Raw genomic sequence first — 12,435 nt, 5'->3', positions numbered from 1 at the left:
CGTTGGGCAAAGCTTAGTTTAAGTGCTGTCTCTGCCACGTACTGGCTACAGAAAGTTAGAAACTGACTTCTCTGAGCCGAGCCTTGCTTTTCCAATCTGGTCCTGGACACTCATCACTTCCAGTTATCACTTAATGACTGTGTGTATTTTTTTGTCTTCATCTGAGGACATTTTCTTTTCATTGCTTTAGAAGGAGTGGAAAGGAAAGAGGAAAGTAGAAAGAGAATCATCTACATAGAAAAGCATCAACTGGTTTCCTTCTGTATGCACCCAGAGAGGGATCACACACACTTACACCCACACCAGGAATTGAACCCACAAGCTAGGTATGTGCCCTGACCGGGAATCCAACTTGCAACCTTTCAGTTATGGGACGACACTCCAATCAAGTGAGCCACACCAGTCAGGGCCTAATGTGTATTTTTTAATATATAGCCAGATTCATAATTCTCTAATAAAGACTATGCCTATGCTAAATACCGAGAGATTAGGCTATCTCATAATTTCCATAAACAACCATGTAGCACAATGTTTTTTGTCACTTCATGACACTAAATTTCAGTTGAATCCTTGGCTTAGAGTAGCTGGAGATCATTATGAAAAACTTTTCTGCAACTTATGATTTAGATCATGAGTAAAGTTATTTGAAAGTACTAAGGACTATAAAAGTATTGATATATTTGGTATCTCAACACACATTGATTCACAGAAAAGTTTGGTGGTGCCAATGTTAATTTTTTTCTTTTCTTTTTTTCCTCACTGAAGGATATATTTATTGATTTATATATAGAGAAAGAGAGACAAGGAGAGAGAGAGAGAGAGGGAGAGAGGCAGGCAGGCAGGCAGACAGACAGAGAGACAGACATAGATGTGAGAAACATTAACAGGTTTCTTCCCATACACGCTTCAACCGGGGATTGAATCTGCAACTTTTTGGTATACAGGGATGATGCGCCAACCAACTTATTAGATACCTGGCTGGGTCCCAACGTTAGTTTTTAATTTTGCACTTCATTTTGTGGAGTAAGTGTAATCCTGTTGATTACTATTGAATGCCTAAAGTTTAACAACTATAATGCAGAGAAGTTTCAGTAGTAAAAGAGAGTAACTCATAATTCAATTAAGTCCATAAAAAATATCAATGTGCCAAGGCAACAAGTATTCTATATTTGCTGAACAGATAAACTGTCAATCACAGAGAGGAGAAACAATTAATGAATGTACAAGTAAATAAGCCCTCTTTCTATATAAATATTTACTACAATAAAAAAAAACCTTACTCTCCATAGTACATAGTCAATAGAAAAGTTATTCTTAAAAATCACTAAAACAGTCATCAGATTAAAAATTATGTTGTTGAAGAACTGGGTTCAGAAAGTATACCTATTTTGATCAGTAGAAATTTAAATGTAAAATCAAAGGACAGATTTACAGGGAGATAATCAATTTATTTTTGGTGTAGGGTATATCCTATCTTGACACTAGCAAAGACTCTAATAAGTACACATTGCTTGGCTTGAGACATCAGATCAGATTGATTAAAGTTTATGTATGAACGGTCTCCAAATATCCAAAATTAACCATTTCCTAAAGTAATACTGACCTTGGCTATCCTATTTGCTACATAAAATCAAGACATTATAAAAACAAGATGTTTAATTACTCTTCAGTTCACGCATTTTTCTGTACATAGCATCATGTACTTATTTGATTCTCAAAATTCAGAAGACCCTAACTCACATATTTTTATCTTTAAAAAGTCATGACCTATAATAGTCTTGTTTTGATGTTCTTAACCAAAAAGAGAATAATAAATAATGTGAAAAGTTCAAATACTTTATGAAAATATATTTTGACGGATGAAACATCTATTCACACATTTGCATCCTAAATATACATAAATGTATATATTTATAAAATTATAAATTATTTTCATAAATTCTCTTAAAAACTCTCAAAATCATAAGGATGATACATGTAAATATGCCCTATTAAATATTACATGTTCAAAGCAGGAAATGTTGAAGGGTTTATCTTTCTAAGAAACAGAAAATATTAATTAGGATATTTTTAACCTAAGAGTAAATACAACTGTTAGTAGTAAACATTAGTAAATGAAACTTTCTGTAATTAATAAAGTAAATAAAATTATTTCTGTAAATAAAACTGTTTCTGTAATTAATAAATTATTAGTAAATAAAACTGTTTCTGTAATTAATACATTTTGTTTGGTTAGTCAACCTTCTAATCAAGCTTCTAGTCACCAAGTATTTCAAAGGGGGCAATAAAGAGTCCTCACAACTTAGAGATGAATCTATTTGTATATGAATTGTTTTTACAGATGCTGGGCTCCCACCACTTTATGAGTTCAGTAAGACATAGACTATTAAGGTTTTTTTTCTTTTTATTTATTTATTTTTAATGTTATTATTGTTGTTCAACTACAGTTGTTCCCACTTTTCCCCCATTACTCTCCCCTACTCTGCCCACCCTCCCTCTCCCACATTCAATCCTCCCCACCCACTGTCCTTTATACATGTTCCTTGACTTGACCCTTCCCCTTCTTTCCCTCATTATATTGATATAATCATGTGGAAGGGGAATACAGTTATGTCAATTGCTAGAACAATTTGTACTGAATGAATGAATGATTAAAACATAAAAAAGATAATGTTTAAATAGGATCATTATAAAAGATACTTTAAATTTATAAATTGATAACATTAAATAGTTATATTCAAATGAGAGAGAATAGTTATTGAGGAGCAAATGACTCAAAAGTAAATATTAGTAATGACTAGGCTATGAAGTGTTTCTTAAATTCTTGCACCTTTTTAGATAAGTGTAATGCTCTATTCAAAGTACACAATCAATCTGTGAGAGCTAGAGCAAATAATAAAAGTGGTGGGGAAAGAAGAATCTACAAAGTAGACCATGTTAAACATTTTTTTTTAATGGCTTCAAAGTAGAATTATAATGATGATAATAAAGAAGAAGGAGGAGGAGGAGAAGGAAGAGGAAAAGAAGGGCTCATTTTAATATCAAAGTGCATTGTTATATTTGTTATATTGTCACTTCTAATTTACAGATTAGCAAACTAAGCCTAAAAGCACCTGAGGGGTGTCTGGTATCTAATAGCCAATAAAGTGATAGTGCATACACTTGAATCTAGGTCTTTTATTTCTAAAACCCCATACTCTTTCCACAATAACATATTGCCTCTTTGTTCCTCAAAACCAGATATATATAATAAAATTCTTAATGGTTAAAATAGAAATTCCCCCAAACCAGTGTTGAGAATGTCAAAGTATTTATAAAAATAAAAATCATCTTTCAAAAAATTATTGTTATTATATAAGTTTATATTGGACAAAATCATCTTTGAATCCCCTCTATTCTTAATATAGAATCTTGGCAATGAGCAGGTGCTCCCAAAGTAAAAATTTTAAGTAAAATTTTATATTATTATGGAAAAAAATAAGAATCTATAGAAACATATGAAAGACCTAATTCAGGTAGGAGTCAGTGTAGTTCATTCACCCTGTGGAGGTATTTTATAATAAATTATAATATAATACTTTACAGATTTACAGTCTAGTAGAAGAGAAAAACACTAAAGTAGTAATTATATCATCACTTATCTATTTACAACTGAGGTCTATACACAGTCCCTGAATATACCACGTAATTCCAAACTTAACTCATTTGTTGATGTTACTCCTCAGCCTGAAAATGATCTCCTTTTTCCTTTCTACTTACCTAAGTCCTATGTTTTATATTTTTTCAAGGCCTACCTCAAGTGTTATTTCTTACTTACAGCTCACCATGCCCTCTACCTCCACTGAATATCTTTAGCACTTAGGACTTTTTCAGTTACACCAAATGGGTTTCAATCTTACATTCAAATTCCATCAGTTGGTAATGGTTTTCTAAAGTATCATCTTGAGCAACATTTTGAGGTCAACTTCTGGATTAGCAGCAAGGAGAACCATGAGGGAGTAGGGATGAGCATCACAGGGCAGAGGGGAGCAACAGAACTAGAATATTTATTTGACAAAAGTATTACTTTTTTTTCTTTTATGGTGTTCACTTGACACCAAAATACAGGTCTAGAGCATGCATTTAACACTGAGAGTAATATATACAACATCTCTTCAAGCATGCCATAGGATTCTTATAACAAAGGACCATGTATGCTTCCTTATGTCCAAAGCAACTAGCCATGCCTTACAAAATAGGAACCTGCTGATGATAATAAAATGACATTTTTAGAATTCACTCTTATTCCTATTATTCATAAACTCCATTTATCTCTTTGCTTCTCTCAAAATATTAACAATACAAAATCTATTTTGGAGGAAATTTGTAACATAAACTAGAAAAGAATTGAATACATTGTCTTTATCATCTCCAGGTTCAAGTTAAACATTAGGAAATTAGTAATACTTAAGAATTAAATATATGAATACCAAATAATATAGCAGAACAAAGGAAAAATTAAGTAAACAAGCATTGTAAATGGATTTAAACCTTTAAAAATTCCAAACCTATATCTTTTAAAACATACTTTATATTTAATTGTCCTAAAATTATTATACATTTTTTATAGATTGAATCTTCTTGCACACAGTAAGCACTGAAGAAATCTATGTTGATTAGGTTAGAATTAACTAGAGATATAGTTCCATTTTATATTCTCCCTGCTAAGCAAATGTATTTATCATATTCCATAACAGTTCATAGTTTGTTATACATTAACTGCACATTCTCTGTGCCAATAAGACTGTGCTGGAACAGCAAATAAATTTGGTGTGTTCATTTAAATGATTCTGCACACCACAGGCTACTCAGTTGTCTAATGATAAGAGAGGCCCAAAGCCACCTGATCACCATTATACTCCCTTATTTTTTTGGACTAGCATGGTCAGTACTGTCAGGATCTCAATACTAAGAAGAATGAGAAGGAAAAGTATAACTCAACCATAATCATGAAAAGGGGTTTTATTAATTCAGGCACCAATGATGATGTGACTACATTGGAAGGAGAATGGAATATAGGATCTGAAGTGCTTTATCTGCTCCAAGACCAATGCTGGTTTTGGCACTTCTCTCACTCCAGTGAGTTGCAAAAAAACAAGCAGGTGCTAGCAATCTGAGAGACCACATGCCAGCTACAGCTGCTTCAAACTGATTCAATTACATCTGCCTGAATAGTCCCAGGACATCAAACCAGTTGAAGAATCCATAGGTTGCAAGGAGACCTAGTCTATCCTGGGACAACTACCTGCAAATCTCCAGGTTTGATATCAATCTATCTCCAGCCACAGAAAAAAGACAGAAAAAGTGTGATTCAATTCATTTTGAAATTAAAAACTGGTTGGAGAAAACACAAATGACCCCTTTGAATTGTTATGTTTTAAATCTGACAGTAGCAGCAGTCTTAAGGATACCTTGAAACAGCCTGTTTTGTGAGAACATTTCCCAAATCATTGGGTACAACACATTTACAGAACATGCTCTTGGGATCTGGACTTCGCTCCAAACCTTGTTTGTACAAAAAGGGGCCAAGCAGCTGGGAAATTCTGGAGTGGAGTGTGTCCTCATTAGTTCCCATCTGCCACCAGAACTCAGCTCATGGCAAGTTTGGCTAAGTCCTGGTGTACTCAGGTCCAAATGTGGGTCAGTTTTAATTACACTGTACAGAATTCAGTGTGTAGTTTTTAAATCCTTATTATACAACACAGAGGAAAGGGCAGCTCTCCAACTAATCAATTTTTTAAAGTACATATATAAAAATTTTAAACCAGGCTAGACAGACAGTGGGTGGGAAAAAAAATCTTATAAATGAGTACAAAGTTTACTTAAGAGAATTATTAGTGAAATTGGGTCATGAGCAAGTACTGCTTTAAAACTTCAAAATGAGAAACAAACTATTCCATTATTGAGATATGAAACTTGAATTAGGTACACAGCACCCTTAATCTTTGGTGTAAATTAGTAACAATAAGGGTGTGGCTAGTTTACAGTAAATACCTACAGGAGCACTGCCTTTTACAAAATAATTGATAGTCCCTATTTTGTCATTCTTCACATCTAGCTGCTTCGATGTTTACTACTCATGACAGAATTGTAAAAAATAAAAAGAAATCATTAACTCCCTGATAAAAGTAGAAGACAAAGACGAGGGACAGGAAGGAGAGAGAGAAAAGGAGGGCAGAGTGTACATGTGCTTAGTAGCGGACCCTGGGCATGACTTGGCTCTTCATGCCATCCACACAAAGGGAAGCCAGAATCAACCCATGCAGTCTATGTTCACAATTCTTCCTGTCCAAAAGCTTCATCAGGTGCAGCAGAACTAAAACATTAAACCTCCAAGACAATAGTTCAGCAAAAAAATCAGGAGTGAAGATGTAGGCAGTCAATGTTGGGGAATTGTGCAATGGCATAGTGCACCATTTTTGATGGATAAAATGCCCCTTGGCACAAGCACTAATGAGGAAAAAAATGCTCTAAGTACTTTTTAGGCTTTTAACTGAATTTTTATGGCAGATTATCCACTGAAAATGTAGCAGAAAATTCTGGGTTTAAATACTAACATTTACTAGCTGTGTGATCTTGGACAAACTGCTTATTCTGAATTTAACTTTTGTCACCTATAAAACGGGAAAAATGACATCTACCTAATAGGTTGCTGCAAGGATAACTGATAATATATGTTAAATATATGAAATATAAAAGTCACTTAATACATGTTAACTATAATTTACACAACTATTACGAGTTGCATTGTGATGCCCCCAGAAAGAAAGATATGTTGAAAAGTACCTCCAAATGTGGCCTTATTTGAAGACAAGGTCTTCACAGAATTAATTAGGTTAAAAATGAGCTCATTAGAGAGGACCGTAATCCAACATGACTGGTGTTCTTATAAAAAAGGGAAATCTGGACACAGAGACATATATAAATAGTGGGAAGATGACGTGAAGAGACAGAGGAAGAAGATGGTGATTGTCTTATACAAGCGAAGGAGAGAGGCCTGGAACAGATCTTTCCCAACTTTGCCAAAAAACACTGATTTCAGACTTTTGGAGTGTGACAAAAATTTCTGTTATTTAAGCTACCCAGTTTGTGATACTTTGCTACAGCAGCCCTAGCAAACTAATACCCAACTAAATAAAAATTTCATTAATCATTAATATTTACCTTGACTCATCATGGTCAAAATTGTATTAACCCCTGTTGAGTAATGGTTTATCCATAAATTATCTAATGCTTTTTCCCTTACTTGTTTTCTGATTCCTGTTCAGGAAGATATTTCTGCATTATAAACAGCCTGACAGAAAAAAGAAAAAAAAACTGGTTTACTATAATTAAAATCATCTAGTGTTTCTTAAATATAATTAGGGGAAAGCATATACACATTTAAAAATCTACTTCACTGCTGTTGACAAAATTTGCATAGGAGGGTACCGGGACATTTTACCACACTAATTTCATTCTCAAGAAAAAAAAGACAGTTTTATGTCCATCTACTAAAAGCCAACTATGACCACTAAATCTGGGGTTTCTTAGATTGTGACAACTTTGCCAACAGAACCACCTTCAGCTTACTAGGACACAAGTAAAAGTACATGGTTTAATTGGCAAATATGGATTCTTCATTGTTTGCAAAAGATTGGTTTTAAGGGTATCTGACTTTCAAAAGACGGGTGATAGTTGTTGGGAATTGTGTGAACAGCCCATCCGTTCAGAAGTATATTTCCAAAATCAATGAACCTTGTAGTGGATGTGATTATTCTCATCTTAAATATTTCTTGAAATAAACCCAGCCTTCTACAGAAATGTAGTAATACATAGCTAGTAATAGTGAGTCTAACCACACTGAACCAAGATACTCAACTGTGATCTCAAAGACATAACTTGGGCAAAATTAACTTTCTTAATGGGTTAATTTCATACTTCTTCCAAATTTTTATAGTGCCCAGAACAACAACTTTTGTATTTTAACATAAGGAGAGAGAAGAAAAGCAATATGTAGGCAATACTAGTAAATGTCATGCACTAAGTTTTTTGTGTACTTAATCTATTTTAATCTTTATATCCATTGTTTAAAAGGTAGACATTGTTACAACCATATTTTATTTATTTTTTTAATGTTATTGTTGTTCAATTATAGCTGTCCCCAATTTCCCCCCATTGCTCTCCCCTGCTCTCCCTACTCTCCCTCTCACATTCAATCCTCCCTCCCATGGTCCTTGTCCATGGGTCCTTTATACATTGACCTGACCCTTCCTCTTCTTTCCTCCATTATCACTCTCCTCGTCCTCTCTGGTCACTGTCAGATTGTTCGTTATTTCCATGTCTCTGGTTCTGTTTTGCTAGCTTGTTTATTTTGTTGATTAGGTTCCACTATAGGTGAGATCATACGATATTTGTCTTTCACCATCTGGCTTGTTTCACTTAGCGTAACACTCTCTAGTCTCATCCATGCTGTTATGAAGGGTATGAGTTCCTTCTTTCTTTCTGCTCAGTAGTGTTCCATTATATAAATGTGCCACAGCTTTTTGATCTGTTCATCAACTGATGGGCACTTAGTTTGTTTCCAGCATTTGACTATTGTAAATAACATTGCTGTGAACATTGGGGTTCATAGGTTCTTTTGAATTGGTGTTTCAGGATTCCTAGGATGTAATCCCAGCAGTGGAACTGCCAGGTCAAAGGCAGTTCCATTTTTAGTTTTTTAAGGAAATTCCATTTTGTGTTCCACAGTAGGTGCACCAGTCTGCATTCCCACTAACAGTGTACTAGGGTTCCCTTTTCTCTAAAACCTCACCAGCACTTGTTGTTGGTTGATTTGTTTATGATGGCCATTCTGACCAGTATGAAGTGATATCTCATTGTGATTTTACTTGGCATCTCTTTAATGGCTAGTGATGTTGAGCACCCTTTCATATGCCTCTGGGCCCTGTCTATGTCCTTCTTGGAGAAGTATCTGTTCGGGTCCTTCGCCCATTTTTTAATTGGATTGTTTGACTTCCTGGTGTGGAGACATGTGAGTTCTTTATATATTTTGGAGATCAAACCTTTTTCTGAGGTTAAATATATTTTCCCATATGGTTGGTTCCCTTTTCATTTTGCTGATGTTTTCTTTAGCTGTTCTGAAGCTTTTTAATTTAATGTAGTCCCATATTACCACCATATTTTAGATAAAACTTGAGGCTTAGTAATGTTAGGCAACCTTGATTAGGTCACATAGCTACTAAATTGTGGAAGTAGGATTTCAGCACATGTCATTAGGATCTCAAAGATCCTAAATTCAAAGGCAGGAAAGAGATTTAGAGTGCAGAGATCCCTGGCCTTCAAGATGCTGATTTATTTAAGGTATGTGCAGACTCCTCTAAAGCATCTAAAATCACTTAGATAGTAATGTCTTGCTAAACCTGACTCAGTTTATTCTTATGAATAAACCAGTTTTTCACAAATTAAAAGGCTTCAATTGATTCATATAAAATTGATCCCATTATAAGAATACCTGAAGAACTTTTAGATTCAGTACACTGATACCTTGTCTTATGTTCTAGCAACATGACAGTCCATTTACTTCCTGGAGATAAACAATCAAGCAATCAACTCTCCAATCACTAGTAGAAAAAAATTAACTTTAATATTTTTACAATATATCTCGTAATTTATGATGTATCTCACACTAGACTAAAAATCAAGAGCTCTGGATTCAAATCCTACATAGCTCACCTACTAGACTGTATAATGCTAACAAGTACATGAATTGAGTTTATTTTCTTCCCATGGATGAAATAAAGATGTTAGATAGACTACCATTAAGGTCTCCCTTCATGTTCTCACACAATATGACTTCTAGAATCTCTTTTCAAGCCCTAGATGTAGAAGTAACTTGGAATAAAACCTTTAAGACAATCTATATGATAATGCCCAGACCAGGATCCCTGCTCTCAGGCAATTATATGGTCTTTTTTCAGTATCTAAGTGGTAGTAGTAGTGATAGTAGTGATAGAAATAATACAAGTGTCATTAAGATTTATTGAGCACTCTCTGTGTGCCAAGCATCAAACTAAGAATTTTACATGTATTGTATTATAGCTAACTCAACATGATATATGAAGTAGACACTATTATTTTTTCCACTCTAAAAAGGAAGTAACAAAAGAACAGAAAGATCAGGTAACTTGACTGGGTTTATACTAATAATAAGTGGTGAAGCCAAAACAAGCTCTGCTGACATACTTTTGTCTCCTAGTAGCCTATGTGCTCTCTGAAGGCAAGGACTTCGTTTTATTGTTAGTCTAAGTACTGTGCCAGGAAAAGTAGTAGGCATCCACTTACAGTGTGGAATAAAAGGAATGAAGGAATTTAGGGGAGTGGGGAGGGAAGAATGAAAGAAATTATATCTAGATATGCTATGATATAAATAAATGTCAATTTTCTTCCTTTATTTCTTTAACCCTGAAATCACAAAAAAGTCTGTAATTATGCCTCAGAATCCTGGGGCTTGGTGATTTATCCCTCCTTGGGATTCCATATTATAATTCCTAGTACAAGTCACTAAAGCTGCTGCTATTACTTGTTTAGTATACTATTTAATACGTGTTCTTGGTTCATCTCTAATTTCTAATGTTGAGAGAAACAGAGGAATATAGTTTAATCTACCACACTAAGGTTCCAAAAATAATAATAATAATGTCCTTGAAATTGGCCTCTCACCCACTGGTGTAAACTAAAGAAAAAGAAAAACTGGTGTCAGAGGAAAAGTTCTTCCAATCCCAGCACCCATGAACATCTTCAACCAGTGGTAGCAATTTTGAGAAGCCTAAAGAAGATGGTTTGATACAATAATTATTGACTCAGTATGCAACCTCTACCATTCACATGTGATTGACTCTTGCCATACAAAATGGAACTTTAGAGTGGCCTACTTAAAGCAGGTCTTAATTACCCTATTTTGACTCTACCACTACTTGGCTTTAGTGCTACTTATTTACAACTAGAATTTAGTAAATAATAGAAGCCATAGTTATAAATGTGTACAATAAACACAAGGCCCATTACTTTTGTTTATCAAAAACAGTGACAGATTTTTACTATGATCTGATCCTATCTTACCCAAAGAAAGTCAATATACATTTTTGTGTGTGTCTCAGTGAGCCAGAGGTGGAGTATGAGTGGGGGATAAAAAGAAAGGAGAGGGGAGTTGAGAGAGAGTGAGAGAGAGAGTGTGAGAGAGAGAGAGAGAGAGAGAGAGAGAGAGAGAGAGAGAGAGATGGAAGAGAACATGCTATTGCTCAAAAAACCTACAGCATTAATCACATAACATAGAAGGTTAGTTTATTCCTATGCTGCAAAGCATTTCCAAGGTGACAAGTTCCATTGAGCTTAGTCATTAAATATCTCAGCACTGTGTATAGAATAAGAATAATATAGACTTTTCTCACAGTCAGCAAAAAATGAACATAAAGCATACTGAAAATAGTGTGATGTCAATTCTTGGTTATAATGATAATTAATTCTTACATATTCATTTTTCATTTTAAGGACAAAACATATCAGTTGTCTCATCTCTGTCTAATCAGCATTATGAGAACTAAGGGAACTCCATAAAGACCCATCAAAAATATTTAATGAGTAACAAGTTTCAAGAACTCTCTAGCTTTCTATTTCTAATATAATCCTGGGCCTGTTTTATTCATATATACATTCATTTAATATTTACTGACCACCTACCATTTACAAGGCATTGTATTAAGGGGCTGTGGACAATTTCTAAATATCTGAGCACCTATGTTTCCTACTGCCAAAGATGTTAGTTAAATTTATATTATGGTTATTTATATTTTAAAAACAGATTTAAATGGGTCAATAAATGAAAAAGATACACCAGCTCTAAGATATTATGTTACTAAACACTGAGAGAAATGCCTTAGCACTTTTAATATTTTAATGAGAAAAATGCCAGTCATTTGAAAAAGTTTGTGCAATTTGGGATTACCAAATAAATTATTTAACTAAATATTTTATATTGAGTTGCAGCTTTTAATATTGCATTATAGAACTCAACTAGTTAAGATACAGTGTATAATAGCTTGTCTATATTAAAAATATAGATATTTGTCAGAAACGATACAGAGCTATTAACTAAAAGAAACAACATCGTTGACAGCAACACTTAAGGAAAATACCACGTACCTAGAATTTGATGAAAGTAAAGGATAATATTCCAACCTAAAAACTACATCTGGATTGTATCCCCTTTTCTAAGATTGCTATTTAATTTTCATGTTTTCTTCTTTTTCACTTCCACCCAACTACAACAGAGACACATGCCCAAATTAAGAATTCATCTTACAATATACCCTTAAATTTTCTGATATGCCCCATGTGTCCACTAATAGCCAAATGCTT

General features: G+C 34.0%; 1 protein-coding gene across 3 annotated transcripts in view; it reads right to left on the bottom strand.

Moving 5' to 3' along the window:
* The window catches only part of ZBTB20 (zinc finger and BTB domain containing 20), an 804,941-nt gene that overhangs the window by 560,220 nt on the left and 232,286 nt on the right, over positions 1-12,435 (bottom strand). The window lies entirely within an intron of this gene.

Source organism: Pteronotus mesoamericanus, unplaced genomic scaffold (genome assembly GCF_021234165.1).
Source record: "Pteronotus mesoamericanus isolate MK-2021 breed Mesoamerican mustached bat unplaced genomic scaffold, CSHL_Meso_final contig_42, whole genome shotgun sequence".
NCBI classification, from domain to species: Eukaryota; Metazoa; Chordata; class Mammalia; order Chiroptera; family Mormoopidae; genus Pteronotus; species Pteronotus mesoamericanus.
The sequence above is the reverse complement of the archived record's forward strand: the minus strand, read 5'-3'. Positions and strand labels throughout refer to the sequence as shown.